Source organism: Lepeophtheirus salmonis, chromosome 7 (genome assembly GCF_016086655.4).
Source record: "Lepeophtheirus salmonis chromosome 7, UVic_Lsal_1.4, whole genome shotgun sequence".
Lineage (NCBI taxonomy): Eukaryota > Metazoa > Arthropoda > Copepoda > Siphonostomatoida > Caligidae > Lepeophtheirus > Lepeophtheirus salmonis.
The window spans coordinates 24349342-24367005 of record NC_052137.2 but is presented as its reverse complement, the minus strand read 5'-3'; positions in this window follow the sequence as shown (position 1 = coordinate 24367005).

The window sequence follows — 17664 nt, the reverse complement described above, 5'->3', positions numbered from 1 at the left end:
TTTCTCTACTTCTACTTAAGCTAGAGAGCTTAGATCTGTTTCGTTTTGTAACTAATTGCTTATGCTTTAATATATCGAAATATGAATTAATTTTAATCACTCAACCTTTATTAATTATTGAATTAGTCAGTTTTCACATTTTAATGGACCACCCGGTACATGCATAATTATCCTTTATCATAAAATGAAGATTCATAGCAACAATAATTATGCGTCATTAAATAATTATTAGAAGGAACATGTTTTAAAACATTTTCAATGGAAAAAACAACAACATCCATAGGCCAACTGTCTCAAACAGGCTTATAATAATTTGTAGTACAAAGTCCCCGTAATTACACAACATTTATATTGATTCATCTACCAATCTGTCTCATCTAGATACAGATGGACCTGATCCATCTAAGGATCTGTTGCAATAAAATAACCCACCACCACTAAAAATCCACCTATAGATTCACATATGCTCCAGGTCAACGGATTGTGCAGTAAAAACCACTACTGTGGATTCAAGAACCATAAAGGGAAATTGGAAAATGGGCGCTTCGACGCCTGCTATCTATGTTAAACGGATTTCTATTGATGAAAAAAACAAGGTAACTTGAAATGCATACCCTAGAGAAAACTATCTACTAATCTTTAGGTAGGCAAGATCGGTAAATTAATTACTAAATATATAATTGTGGGTAATTCTCTGCAGATGGCTTACTGAGGGAAATGTTCCTAGAACAATAGGTAAATAATATATGCTCAAAGTGAGTGCCGCCAAAAATATATGTTTTGACACTTAATTTTAAAAAAATCAATAAAATAATCCGACAAATTATATATATATATATCATATTTGAATACACACATACATTTTTCTTATATATATGGAAAGATAGAATTTTAAATTCTATCTTTGAAATTACCGTACAAAATTTCTCAAGTATACATTATCAATAGCGTGTCATGTCAATAGGCCACCGGAGACAGTGTGACTGCAGTGTGCAGCATATTGTCTTATTATTTACCGTGAAGATACATTTGATTTCACAAAAAGCAAGGAACAAGCAACAACACCATAGATCGTTTTCTAAAAAGAAAATCCACACAAGAACTTGTCATCATTGACTGTGAAATGATACCTCAGCCTACTTGACGCGAGCATTCGTTCACCTTCTCTGTGTGAGCACCAATGGTAGCTAGGATAGATAGAAGTAAGGATAAAAAGAGGATATTCAACGACAATCAGAACTGGAATGAGTACTCGGTAAAGCATAAAACCTCCCCCTAAAATCAGATTGAGTTATATATCTCAATTAGTTCTAAAGTGATGGTCAATTTTACATTTTTTACGTTTTGTTTACCTTGGCCTCTCAACGTTGCGGTGCCTTGAGGTTTTATGCACTTTTGAAGGGTGCCCTGACTGAAAAAAGTCTGAGAAACGCTGTGATTGACGATTAGATTACACTAGCCAAAACAATTTTTCTTGCATGGGGTTCTAAAATGAATCTAACTCCATTTTAGCTGTTGATTCCAAATCTGTCATTAGTTTTTGCCTATCACATCAAGTTTTTGAGTAACGGGGATGAAAAAATACTACAACACATACCAAAAATCCTTAATTTACGAGAGAAAAATAATATATTATTTTTGTTTTTTTGTGATTTTATTTGCATATTGGCTGCTGATTTCAATGTGTCACTGGTTGTTGGTTATCACATGAGATTTTTGAACTATAGGTTGATTCAAAGGTTTCATTTTATTTTTCAATACAAGACACAACAATCTAATATTGTTTAAACATACAAAACTAAAAAAAATACAAAACATGAAAGTACTAACACATATTTGACGAAATTCAATATTATTACAAACATAGAATGTTATATCAAACTAGTAGATGGAGGAACAGTGAATTTTTGTTTGTAGACAAACATATTAGTTCATTTTTGGAGTAAACTTCCTTTTTGATGACGCCCTTTTATGTAGAGCATCTGAATGATCCCTGATCAACCACAGCAGAAATCAGCCATCATATGCGAGTCCCAACGACCTTGATATCCGTCTTCCATGACTTTAATGTCTTGGTGGAACCTCTCACCTTGTTCGTCGCTATAATCTCCAAGGTTGTCTCGAAACGTGTCCAGGTGACCGTGTAAGTAGTGCAGTTTGATGCTCATTCTGACCCCGAGCTCTCGTAGACTAAGGAGAAGTTCATCCACAATCTCTTGGTAATTGTCGTTTTTCTTGTTCCCAAGAAAACCCTGCAAAACATTAGTAAATGCAGTCCACGCTCGGGATTCGACAGCGGTCATCCTCTCAATGAAGTGTATATCCCTGAGTAATGTTCTGATCTGGGGTCCGTCGAATATCCCTGCCTTTTTATTCGCATCACTAAGAATCGAAAAGGTTGAACATATGTACTGAAAACAATAACCATTGTGATCAAGAGCTTTTACAAACTGTTTCATAATACCGAGTTTGATGTGCAATGGTGGAAGGAGGATGTTTTTTTGATCAACTAGTGGTTAATTAAAGACATTCTTCTCTCCAGATACCGACGTATGCCTTGATGACCATTCCATTCTAACCCAGTGATCCTTGTCAGCTCTACTGTCCCAGTAGCAATGCAAACAAGGGTATTTTGTGTAACTTCCTTGCTGACCCAAAAGGAAGTCCACCATTTTTAAATCCACACAGATTAACCACTGGTGATTGAGGTATTTCAATCGTTCAAGTACTATTTTGATGTTTCCATACTCCTCCTTCATGAAGACTGAGTGTCCAATAGGGATACATCCATATATGTTATCATTGTGAAGTAAAACACACTTTAAACTTCTTTTTGAGCTATCAATAAAGAGTCTCCACTCACTTGAATGATACGCAGATAATCCCATAGCCACAAGAAACCCTTCAATGTCACTGCAGTATACTAAGTGATTGTCGGGATCAAAGAACTTCCTCAGTTCTGCATCTCTGTTACGATAAAATGTGACACTTGTGCCCTGAGCAAGCATGTTTTTGCTCTTGCAGTCTGGAAGCCAACAAATCAGCAGATTGTTTAGGTAAATTCAAATCTCGAATCAGGTCATTCAATTCAGGTTGACTATACAGAAAAGGTTGACCAAACATCATCATCATCGACTAAAGTATGTGCTTCATCATCAATATCTGCTAACTTGGTGAAAACAGGTACAGTTATTTCGTCCGAATGAGGAACTGGCCGTATTGAAGAGGAGATGATAGGGTATGTCATGTATCGCTTGTTCTTTTTATTGAATCCTTTAACATTTACAAGGCAGAAGTAGCAATCATCTAGGTGGTTTGTTGGTTCTCTCCAAATCATCGGCGCACCAAATTTGAGCTTAGCTTTTTTCCTTGAGAGCAAGATCTCAGAGTTTCGAGACAAGTCGTGCATACTATGTGAGGGCCCAATTTTTGTTTTGGTCTCCAAGCGGTACTTTAAAATAAGCAAGGTACACACTCTTAAAGAAGTGAGTTATGTTCCGTCTTTGAGGGGATAAAGTGAAGCATCCACAGATATAGCAGAATATATCTGGGTCGCTACAGCACTTTCTTCTTCGTGAGGATGTAGACATGGCTAGCTTATACACTTATACAGATGTGTTTGGATTTTGTAAACAGCTATGATGGTGATTTAAAAAATATTAAATATATAATCTCCAACGTTTAGTAAATTCAAATGAGAGCAACATAAGAAATAATATCCAATGAGAGTTTTACTGGTATAGATTGGATTAAATAAAGGATACATTGATTGCTAAAGGAAGAGCTGGCACACATCGAGATATTTATTAAAACACGTTCAGTACTCGAGTCAAAGAGAGAGAAAGATACATACATAACAGGAACACGTGGTATCATTATAGGCTTTTTTATGTAAACATCCACAAATATCAGATATCAAAAATACTTGATGTGACCTGGCAAATCTAAGCATATATTCGAAATCAGCAACCCAAACTCTATAAGAATCTGTTGTCAAAATCCATGCAAGAAAAAAAAATTAAATTTTGTTAACCAGTGTTATATATACATACATGTGCAAATATGGAATCTTGAAACTGAAGAAGTGTCACACTTACATCAATGTATATTTGTATTCATTTAACATTCCAGGAAACCACATGAATCGATGTATGAATATAGGTATCTTGCGTTTTGAGAAGTCATTCCTTTGCCTACCTAATGTCTTAACATATCGATTTTCGCCCTCAAAAATGAGACGTCATTAAGATTCATGCATTTATTTAAAATATTTAAAAGATGTGAGACCTTATGATTTATCTCTCAACAAAATACTCTATTTCCATGATTTTGATTAGTTCCTAAAAAGCAATAATCATGAATACCTTATAGCAGGGAGATGTTAGGATTTTTCTTTTGGGGGAAGGGTTGAATTTTGGAAAATGTTCCGGCTGACATCTCATTTTTTGCTCAGCAATCTAATATAATAGGTGACTTAGGGCTCTTTCAATTTAATCCCAAAATATTAAAAGGTCTTGTTGGTAAATATTTTTTTTTATGTTTCATTTATTCTTTTTACGACCTTTTGGGCCCTTTTGCAAGGGCATTCTCAGCTTAAGACGCCTTTTTTGGGGAGGGAGGAGGGGACTAGTTTTTTTTGTTTTTATTATTTCAAAAATAATTTTTTTTCTAGACTCTTAAATTAGATCGAATGATCTAGAAAGGAAATCCTTTAATTTAAGGAAAATTTTTAATTCTGTTTTCCAATTAAAAATTTTTCTTGACCAAGAAAACAATTCCTTTATTGCTACAGCCCCCCTTCCCCTGGGTACGCCCATGTTTACTCTAGTCTACTATTTTGTTAAATGACGTTTTTTTTTAGAAGGTAATATTTCTAAGAAGGTTTTCTTCTTGGAAAAACGTATATATTATTTTTTCAAAATGGCCTTCATTCCAATTCTTTTGAGTTAGAGCGTAAATAATCAAAAATTCCAAACAACTTCCTCCTTTCCTCCGACTCTGATATGTAATTCCGTCACACCAATGATGGATCGGAGTTAGCAATCCAAAAAGATGCGTCACTCACTCTATATACAAAAGTATCCTACGTGAATCAATTTATCTAAAGCATTACTCAATAAATAAAATCGCCATTCCTTAAATAAAGGGTTTGGCTCAGCCAAGTATTAGAATAGTAAAAGAGTCATTTGAAAAATATGTACAGGAGTGACTGAGGTTCTTATTTGCTCAAATTACAATATAAAAGAAAGTCAAATCGATAGCCCCCTTGTAAAGGACGATACACCATAAGCGAAAAGATATGACGTCATTTAAATACATCAATTAAAGGATGAGCTAGCTGTGGGGTAACGCCCGAAAATGAAGTGATGAATCATCATGAAATACAAACTTGCTTTGGCTGGATTGATTCATTACAAATCAATACTCATGTTTGTCATGTATAAAATACAGTTTCTTAATCCCTCAGTCACAATAATATTCATTATGGATGGCAAAAGATAATGGGGAAACGCTGTAGGTCATACGTACACCGTTTCGTGGGTGTGGGGAAGGAAATCCAATATTCAATACTCAAAAATAACCTGTCAACCTACCTACCACTTTTACATTAAATGTTGGTGAACCAGTTATTTTATCTTGAACAGAGACCAACGACATGTTATGTTGTGTGCAGAAATATAATATATTAATTAAAGGAACACACGATTAAGATGCCACCCAAGGACGCAAATAAATCCCTAGATAATAATGCTCGAGAGCTTAAACTAATGTTAACAGATCCGGTGTCACACTAGAATTTTAAATTGGTAGCGGTTTGTCCAAATCGGATAATTGGAACCGGATTAATTCCGGAAAAACCAACATTCTTAACTCTATGTTTTGAACAAAGGATGTTTTGCATCCTAGCTCGCCGTATTTGAATTCCTTTGACTACTATGTATGTGTGTGTCTTGGAGATTGATTCCAATAAACATACACATAACCAGTGATGTAAATCTTGGGATTTTATTAGCTGGCCTGTTTTTTGTTTTTTTTTGAATTGGTAATTTGAAGAATGAATTTTATTTTCCTTAGCAGTTGTCATTATTATATGTATATTTCCTGAGTAGTGAACATCCTTTCCTAAATAGAATCAATTTTATTCAAAACCTGATTAAACATTCGCGTGTACTGACAAAAGACTAAGTGTAACCCTGAGGATTTGTTACAGAGTTATAGTATAAGTCCTTTCTGGACTCAGAGTAGAACTGGGGATATACATCGGAGCAATTCCTGCCCATGTTCTTGTTTATTTCCTTCTCCCCCCTTTCTCTTGTCACAGCTGATTGTAGCTGATCTCCTCTAAAACATTTTTCTAAATGTCTGGGTTAGCATATTGATTTTCGGATTCTTTTCTTTTTTTCACATCCCCACAATGCACATAGCACTTTTGGCTTCTTGCGGGATTCAATTCTCATGGCAGTGGCCAAAATGGACAAGGAATTTCTCATCAAGGCCTGTGTGTCAGGATCAGAGCTGGTTGGAGTCTGTGGTTAAAGCTGGAGGCCGTTGACTTCATATAAGAGAAAAAGATTTGTGAATTGGATATTTTTTTTGGAAATAAAAAGTAATATACATTATATTTAAGTTTTCCCAGATGTAAAATCCCCACCCTGTACATGAACCAATTAAACCTACTTATAAATTATAACATTATGGACCATAATTTTATGGTAAAGATTTTTGAACCATATATGTTAATATATGGTTCAAAAATAATAAGTTATATATCTCTTTTTGCACATCTTTAATCTCCAAATACAAACGAACTGCCCATTTTTAATAGGGTGTACGACTACGTTTATATTTTGATATTATCAAATAACTCCATGTTTCAATGAAATTCCAGGAACGTAGGAAGAATTCAAATATGGATAGATGAACTCTTCTATTAATAATCCATTCTTATCAAATGTTTAAACGTTTATTCAACTGACATATGTACAGCAGGCTCCGCCCACCTTTTATGAAAGTTGATCTATAAAAAAGAAATTTTGTATTTGATAATGATTAAATCCCGAAAAAGATAAGGACCATGGGGATCTGGTCCCTTAGTTTCACGGCTCTTATATTAGTTTATATGTATCCCTGATTAGAGTTACATAAAATATGACTTGTCGGTATGTAAGAATACAAAAAACCCCTAAATGAACGTGGTAATCCTGAAAATTTGAAAAATATTTGGGACAAGAGCAGCTTAGTTGTCATGATATTTATAATTGATCCCCTACAATCAGCCGTGAAAAGAAAGAAATAAACACACATCCCACTCCCAGGGGTATTATATATATATATATTTTTTTTGAGGGGGATTGATTTAAAAAAAACCAATAAATTAAGAATTACTTATTTTTTTCAAAATTTTGATTTTTGGGGAAAAAATTGAAAAATTAATTTTTTGAAAAAAATTTCAAATATTAATTTTTTTGGGATTTTTTTAAAAACCCCACAACTATTCAGAAAAAAATTCAAAAATTAATTTTTTTGGAGATAAAATTCAAAAATCTATAGCTAATCACAAAATTAAATTTTTGGACAAACAAATTCCCCTGCAGACGACCTTCTATGGAAGCCCTTGACTCCATATATCACAGCGTTACACGACAGCTTGTTAAACTTTCAAACTCAACGGACAAAAGGGAAAGGAAAATTTTTGAACATATGTTCGCTCTATTTCTATAATTTTCTTGTTGACAACCGTTTATTATTGACGAGATAATAGTTATTAATTATAATACACATTATATATATATTTCTATGAAAATAAGTATCAATGACAGAGTATAAAATGACTTAGATTTCTAAACAAAGGCCTTTAATTGATATATTATTTCCCTTTCTCCCCACCTAATATAATATTATCAAAATTTTATACGGGGGGCGTGCAAAAATCCACAGCTATTCACAAAAAATTAATTTTTTAGAAAAAATTTCAATTTTTTTTTAAGTATTAATTTTTTTGCAAAAAAATTCAAAAATTCATAACTTTTCTCAATTAATTTTTTGGAAACAAATTTCGAAAATCCACAATTGTTCACAAAAAATTAAAATTTTTAGAGAAAAATTTCAACAATCCATAGCTATTGATGAAAAATTAGATATTTGAGAATTTTTTTTTGAAAAATTAAATTTCAAATATTAAACTTTCTAATCAAAAGCAAAAAATCCATAATTTTTTTTTTTTTTTTTTTTTTTTTTGGGGGGCTACATCCCCTTTAGTCCACAACCTTAAGTCCTCCTTCCTCCCTAATACGTTTGAATTTTCAAAAAAAGTACTAATATCTTGCAGGTTACCAACTTATAATTATAAAGAAAAATTTCATATCCCAACTTATAGCTTCCCCAACAAATCATGATTCTCGAAATTCAAAAGCACTGTATAGGTACCTTTCAAGAATTAAAGAATAATCATAACAGTTTGTAAAATATAAAAAAGCACTCTGCGTACTGCTACATAAAAAAAATCTCACTCTCGTCTTAAAGAAAGTTTATTTAATATTTTGTACAACTCAATTAATATTTAACTAGTTCTTCCTGAAAATGCCCTGATAGGATTCTTTTTAAAACTTCATTTATTTGTTATATTTGAACACTTCATTATATTTAGTTATTTGATTCAAAGCACATTTGAAGATAAACCAAAATGTATGCAATATACCAGAACATTCAGGAAAACTCAGGCCTTATATCAAACAATCTACGCTAATAAATTAAAATTTGTTTGTATGTCTGTGGAAAACTCATTTTTAACAATGAGCGTCTGAAGCCATAAATCAGCGTGCCATATTAAAAAGAAAGAAAAGGGTAGATTATGGGCTGATGAAACTCGAATAGACACTGTGGTCGTTTGTCACAAAATTGGATTTTTTGCTAATCGAAGCATCTTCATAAAATTTACATAATGACTCTAATTTAAAATCTTTAACTCAATATGTTCAAAAGTTAAGCTCGATTATACATTACAATTAAATTTTTGTGTTAAAATTGAATGGCGTTTTACTATGACCATAAATTATTTTCCTACAAAGTTTGATCAAAATCTATCATTAACTTTTGCTATAATCTTGATGACGAATAAACCAATAAATGGAAGGAAACACAGAGGTATCTGCAGGGGTTGAGCTGGAGGGGCTGACCCCCCCGCCAAATTAAGAAGTTTTTTTCTTAATTTTTTTTTTGCGTTGTTGGAAAAATTTTACGCGAAAATAGGGCTAAATTTTTTTAATGATTAATTTTCTTAAAAAAAGGTCATTAACATGGATTTTTCTAGTATTATTATTCCAAAAAATTTAATTTTTTTGTGAATAGCTGTTGATTTTACAATTTTTTTTCCAAATAATTTAATTTTTTTTTGAATAGTTATGACTTTTGAAACTTTTGTCCAAAAATATAATTTTTGAAATTTTTTTCTCAAATAAAATTTTTTTGTGAATAAATATGGATTTTTAAATTTTTTATTTATAAAAAAGTCATGAAAACCAGCTCCCCCAATGTAAAATCCTGCTAACGTTCCTGACAAACATAACTTCTTTGAGGATGTAAGAATGAATTTGACTTTAGATGAGGTTTAGTAACAATGCTAGGTATCCCGGGTGGTATTTGATATTAATTCTTAATGAACCCTCTACCTAATAATTAATAAATATCAAAGACGTTTCAAAATGGAGCCAAGGCATAGATTTTAATCAAATGTGGTATTGTTTTGATAGTATTCGGGCCAAAATGTATCCCTCCTGGAGATTGTCTACAAAAAGAAAATTTACACATTATGTCAGTGACCTATATTTGTGTTCATATATAAATATTTATTTAAGACAAAATCTCATTATCTTAAAGAAATGTATGTTTTAAAATATTTATTTTATAGGAATCTGCCAAACTAATGTTTACAAGTGGGGCATCAACAAAAAAGTATGCTAGAAATGATTTCTCTCTCGATTGAGCCTGGATAATAATTGTATTCTTAAACGAATTATCGTCAATCTTTATAGATAAATTATTCTTATTAATCCTATAAAAGCATCGCATTAAATTAAAAATATTTTTTGCTTCATTTCCTTGCTTTAGTCGAAGTGTTACAATCATCCGATTTAATCCAAGTATGACCCGTTCTGTTCGATAAACGATAATTGAACTTCATAATGCCCTTCTTGTAGAAGTTCCTGCCCCTATTAGGACTCTGAGTACATATTTTCACATGCCGCTATTGTACTCACAAGCGCGTCGGCTATAGACGGAACAGGTCACTTGATGCCCTGTCCAGACTGTAGGGTGGATGGATAAGAACTTCCCATCCGAGCACTTGGAGCTTCTGATGCGTTATCGAAGATGCGTACTGCCTGGCATTGTCTTGATGAGGTCTTGTTGTCTCCTATACAACAATGTTGACCACTTTTGTTCGATAGGGAGTTTCAAACGGTCGACTTGTTCACAATTGAGGGCAGAATGGAATGAAAAAAAGAAGAAAATCACTCTAACTACTGTTGTGCAGCACGACCCAAAAGAGTATTGACCCTGTATATATTGCAAATTTTCTAGGTCGCTTTTGACGCGTTTTTCCCTGGCGAATTTCTTCCTTTAAGAAGCGCAATACTGTCCAAAAAGAATTTGTAGTATACACTTACATCTTTACAACATCTTACCGTATGATCCGATGTGACGAATAATGAACAAGATATACTTAGTTTAAAAAAAGGGCGCGAAATACAAAATTACTTTTTCCCCAAGCTAATATATTGATAGACTATATATTTAAATAGGAGCATATCGGGATCAAATTAGGTTTTATAAATCAAATAAAGGTTCTTAACTATAGCTCACATTCTTTATTGTATTAAATTATTCTATAAATTGAATACAATGCCTGTAACTACCGAAATATGTCTATGAATTATAGAGCCTGATGTAATTATGATGTAAAAAAAATATCATTGGGATTTTCTCATTTTCTTGAATTTTGTTCACAATAGTTTTTGTGTTCATTCTCCACACACATTATGTATATAATATTATGATTAACTATTTAATTAGAGTTCCATAGGATTAATAATCAGGATTGTGTGATTTTATCTTAATATTTGAATAAATATAAGATTAGTTTAATAATTTCTCGCAAATATACCTCTTTTTTTAAAATTTCTATTTAATACAAAGTTGCTTGAAACATCCTGTATGATTTTTTTTTGGCCTTATATGTATGTATAGATTTTGTTCAATTTGTTTTATTATGTTTATTGAGAAAGCAAAGAATTTGATTGAAAGCTTTTCAAGAAAGATTTACAATATTTTTATAGAGGGTAATATTAAGATTGGATTTCCAAATATAATAGCAACATCAATTTATACATTGAAATTCTAATTGTCAAAGGTGTCATAATCTATTTTAATAAAATGAAGTTTATCTGTATGTATCTATGGATGTATGTTTGTCTAAAAAACAGTAACAGGTTGCACTGTATATACTGCAACCTGATGTATACCGTAAACATAATTTGATCCATGAAATAATAATATACAGGGAGCAGGGATCAAATTGTCGCCAAAATATTTTTCTACCAAAAACAACACAAAATATACATTTTTTAACTTTTTTATTGAAAATCAAAACTATGACGAGCATATAGGTATAGAGTAGCCATTCATTTGATATAATCACCGTTGGCATCAATAACGGCCTCAATACGCCCTCTGAACCGGCCGCAGGCCCCAACCACGACATGTTTTCGTTGCATGAAATAACGAGTCATGCAAACGTCATGAATTCAATTATGTATATAGTACATGAAAAGGGGGACAAAACTAGGTGACAAATTTGACTTCCCCTCCCAACGACTTAATTGATATTCTATTTAAATAAAATATTAAATATGTATCCAGAGCCCTAGGAACAGAGGCAAAGGGGTGCCTCTCACACAAAAATTCAGTTAAATATATGTAGTTGTATTAAAAAAAATCTTATAGGCCTCTACAAATAGCATGTATATAGATTCCACACTATATAGTTCTTCCTGATGTATATCAGAATTCCTTTACATTTAGAGGATATCTTGAGTTGAGCAGTTTGTAACGAAAAAAACTACCTTTAAAAATTAGTAAAGGAAAAACGATTCCGCGTGTGCTCTTTTTTTTTTGTTCATTATTTAATCGGTTGTCGTGGTACTAATATTTCCCTCTGAAGTATGTATTATTGCCTATCTTTGGTGTAAATTGATTTAAAAATGTAGAATAAAATTAATCTATATCATTTCAAATATAATTAGAACATTGTCCTTGCACTAAAGATATTTTAAATGTAGAAGGTTCTCCTCTTTATAGTCATAATTAATTTACTTCCCCCTAAATCATATAAAAGACAGCTGATCTTAACAAGGGCCTTAATTTTGGTCTACCATATGTCTCGCTCTTCCTCATACTCTTTTTTTTTCATTCGAAACACCTCAACTCTAAATATATAATATATGTTAAGATTTGAATAAATTATATGCGCTGGGATACAAAAATGAATAAATATTTCGCTGGCGTTTTGTATGTAGCATCGTGTTTTTGTTAGTAATCGCTCCAGAGCAGGAGTCACCAAACTAAGGCCCGTGGGCCAGATCCGGCCCTCGACGCCAGTTCATCTAACGGTACTTGAATATGCTTTATAAAAAGTTTGCGATAAAACTTTGAGATAAAATTTAAATTTGAATATGTTGTTGAGAAAACCAGAAGCTATTGATTGCTATGTACCTTACATTTAATATTCTTGTAGTGTACTTTATGCGATTTATCGTTTAAGTAACTATAGAGCATCTATGTCTTGTTCTATGCATTTCAAGAAATATATATTAAGTGCACATGTAGAATCAGCAGGAACTATATTCATTTTCTCCATCTCCGCTTTGGGCATCTCTCAATTAAGTATTTCCTTCGTTGTTTTATTTTTAGTTCACGTTTCCTTCACACTTCATTATGACGACTGTCGCGTCTGGAGTAAAGTATTTGTTTTTGTAAAAACAAAGGCCCATAAAGCTAGTTGTGTTATGTGTAGAAAAAGTGTTGCAGTTTTGAAAGAATACAATCTTCGTCGTCATAATGAAGCAAAGCATCTACCAAAAGTTTCCTGGAACGTTACAACTCTGACAATTATGAGTCCATGAAATGTGCTTTAGAAACTCAAAGAAGCTTCTTCGGGAGAAAGTTTGCTGAAAATGAATCTGTCACGGTTACAAGTTACGAGACAGAATACTTATGTGGCCTATGTGGCCTGAGATCGTCATTCTTTCATTTATCAGGCCCGCAGTAAAAATAAGTTTGGTGACCCCTGCTCTAGAGACTAAAGGGTTAATCTTCATCGCATCATATTTTTTCTTCTTCTAAAACTCCAGCAGCGTCTACAGGGAGTGGGATGGAGAGGCTGTAGTCACGCAACCTTTCCTACAAAAAGAAACATAAAAAAGGCCAGAAATCACTTGGTAGTTAGCCAAATAATTCAATCATGCCAATTGCTATTTATATCTGAAGTACTTAAGCCAAGACTTATCCTTGTCATATTATTTCTTCATATTTTTAAGAATGAATTATATATAACTTTATAGTATTAAAATTCTACATAGTATTTTATCGATACTGTATGATAACATTATAAGAAACGATTATCTATCATACATAGAGATAAAAGTATTTTATCTTCATGATATGCATACATTTGTATTTGTATATCATAGCCAATTTTTTCATTGAGATAATAAGATGGGCAATATATATACATATGTAGGTATATGTTGCACTTAAAGTAAGAAATCCGTTAATATGGAAAATAACCAGTTAATGTGCCGTCTCTGATGATATTACATGAATTGGCAGTTGGTTCCAAACCGTCTGTTAGTCGCGTAGGTACGCGAGACAACCAGTGGGACGGGAACTCAAACGAGGTTACAGTGGGTTGCGTCCCTGATTGTAATACATGAATTGATGAACGTTACTGACCCCTGTGGACATGCTGCATATCCCATGGGCCGAGCATCAATTTGTATCTCTGAAAAGTGTCTTGGAAGATAGTGTGAAATATAGGATTTCAATGATTTTGCACATTAACGATCTTTTTCAGTTATTATGCACCTTCACTGGGTTTTTTCCCCCAGTTATTATGGACATTAGCGGTATTGTTCAGTTATTATGGACATTACCTAGTTATTTATGCACTTTAATGGTCTAGTTCAGTTATTATGCACATCAACCTGATATTTTTCATCTTAACGGATTTTTTACTTTAACTACAACCTATATATACAACGAGGGATCATCAATAAATTGTATTCCTATCCTTTTGAAAACGTACCATAAGTAAAAAACAGCTTATTACTTCATTTATTTATCAAAAGACTAAATTATGAAATAGCCATGACGTATGGAGTGGGATTTGTGAATCTACTTATATAAACTTATAATTGATTTGGTCTGCAATCTCAATAACTATTTATTCATGTAATTTATCATCATCGAAAACAAGTTCACATTTCTTTGTCCATCATTTTAATTATTTTGTAGTTATGTAGTTCTAAACTAATGCGTATTTATTTTTGTTTGTTATTGTATCGAGAAGTACTTTTTAGTAAAGTTCATGTACAATGTTCATACAGTTTACGTTTCAAATAATATATCACTATTCCTATTGGTTTTCTTACATAAAACAAGTATATTATTTCAGGGGCGTCCGGAGGGGGTAGGCTGGAGGGACTGTAGGGGCTACAGTTCAAGTGTATAGGAATTTTGCTTTTTACTAGAATTTTTTTCGTCATTCAGGCAAATTATGCAGCAGAGGAAAAAATTTAGTATAATTTTTTGTGAATACATATAGATTTTTGAATTTTTTTTTCTAAAAAGTTATTTTTTGTGAAAAAACAAGAAAACTGATATTGCTTATTTAAGGACAATTTCAATGTCTACATAGCTGTTGATTGTTGATGAATTGTGGGCTAGGGATGTTGTAGCCCTCCCTTAAAATTAAGGAATTTTTGCTTTTTACTAGAATTTATTTTGCTCAAGGTAAAAAAAAAAAAAAAAAAGAAATCTCCAAAAATGGGCGTAAAAATATTTTTCGGAAATAATTTTTTTCTGAAAAAAAATGTTTTTCACGCAAATTATGCTGCAAAGGGAAAAATATAAAATTTAAAAATTTAATTTTTTTGAATAGCTTTGGGATTAAAAAAAAAAAAAAAAATCAAAAAAAAAAACCCCACTCCCCCAATTTAAAAAAAAAATTATTTATTAAATCAAATATCATTCATAAAAACGTGATCAAAATGACCCATAAGAGAATGTTTGTACACAAGTTATTATTAAGAAAAATGAAATGATAAATATGTTTTCTTTTTCTAATGGTGAGGTCTAGTGTTGTGTGGGTTCTTATTTAGGACCAAGGACCGCTGTCCAGTCCAATCACACTTGTCGGTCCTTAAAGAAGGTAAAATCGATTCCTCATGACGTCAATGAGGGTGTTTTTCCTTTCTTTAAATTATTCATTTATATAATATAATATTTTTTGCAAGATATGTGCAATAATCTTAATACATATTTCATATCTCTTATTTGGCTTAATAAACCATCAAAAAATTTATGAAAAATTCAAAGGATCGACAGTTAAGAAGCGGTCCAAAGGACCGATACCAATGATCGATAGTCGTACACCGATGAAACCGTCCCTAAGACTGGACTGTACCGAATAAATAAGAACTGATACAACACCAGTGAGGTCTATTAAGGAAAAGTCAAGAAATTTGAAGTCTGAAAAATGCCAAAAATAGAGGCATTTTTCGTAAATTTTAGTTGAAAATGTGTCATTTTGACTCGTGAGACAAAACAGAATTTTTATAAAAGAAGAAAAATAATTGATTAACGTCAACAAGGACCGAACTTTATAAGTTTTAGGACTGAACAGGATCGGACCGACTGAACAAGATGGGATTTTAGTCTTCAGTCCTATATAAGGACTGGCACAACACTAGGTACGGCATCGTTATACAATCTTATTTCCATATCAGGAGCGTCTTTAGAGGGTGGGTTGGAGTTGCTGTAGCCCTCACCCCCCTCCCACAAATGAAGACATTTTTGCTTTTTAGTAGAACTTTTTTGATCAGCATGAAAAAATGGGTAAACATTTTTTGTGTAAGATTTCTTTTCTCAAAAAAAAATGTAATTAGGGGCAAATTATTGTGCAGAGCAAAAAAATTTAATAGTTGAAAATTTAATTTTTTGTCAATAGCTATGGATTTTTGAATTTTTTTCTCCAAATAATTCAATTTTTTGTGAACAGCTATAGATTAAAAAAAAAATTAAATTTTTGAATTTTTTTCCAACAAAATTCCAAAAACCAACCCCTTTCCCAAAATAAAATTTATCCTGTCGTCGGTCCTGCATTAGGATATTTCTTATTTTTTCATTGTTAAAATGTCCGGGTTGCCAGTCGAAAATTGTTTCTTTAGATAAAAATATACAATTAGAAAAGCTTGATCAATACTAAAAAATGTTTAGAGGTAGCTCAACGGCTTCAAATTTTTGGAAAATTGCAATTTTTTCCCGTAAAAGTGACTCTTTTCTCGATTACCGTAAAAATGAGTAGGATAAATGAAGTTATCTTGAAAAAAATAAAAAAATATATAAATTAAAAGTAACACAAAATGTTGATTAAAAATGTATAATCGACCATAACTTTGGAACATTTTGAGGTGCAGAGCTCAAATTGGTGTCATTATGTAAGTTTAATAAAGATACATCATAGAGCCAAAAATTCAACCTAAGAAAATTACCATACGGGGAGGTTGCATGATGCAATAAAGTTGATAATGTGTACTATAATAGTATATTGTCTGGTAAAAAGGTTGCGGACAAAAACGTTGGGGTAATATCGTTGTGTGGTAATATGGTTGTGTACATTATCATTGTGAGACAAAAACGGCATGAGTAATATCATCGTGAAGCAATATGATATTATACAATTTCATTGCAAGACAATATTATCTTGCGAAATTTTGTTGCAATTTATATTATTATTTTTAGAAGATAAAACTTTTGAATGATGAAGAAACATGTCAGGATATAAGTACCAGATCCGAAGCAAGTTGAATTTATCCGCCGCTGCTTCCTTGTGCATCAATGAGCCCTTTTTATATCCCAAAATACACCAAAATACATCAAGATAAATAAGTATACTACGTTTAATAAGAGACGACTGCAGGATTATATATATATATATATATTTTTGAAAAAAAAATATATAATAATAATATAAAAATCCATACATATTCACATAAATTAAATTTTTTGGAAAAAAATCTAAAATCCATAGCTTTTTTTCTCAAAATATATTTTTTTCAGGAAAAAATTTAAAAAAATTATAGTTATATACAAAAAAATTAAATTATGGAAAACATTCTTCAATAATCAATAGCCTTTCATAGAAAATTAATATTTTGGAAACAAATTTCAAATATTAAATTTTTGCTCTGCTATTAATTTTGTCCGAATCAGAAAAAAAATTGTAGTAAAAAACAAAAATTCCTAATATTTTATTTCTTTAATTTTTTTAAGGTAGGGGAGGGGCTCGAACCTTCCATCCCACCCCTTGTTAATATAGATAGTATTTTT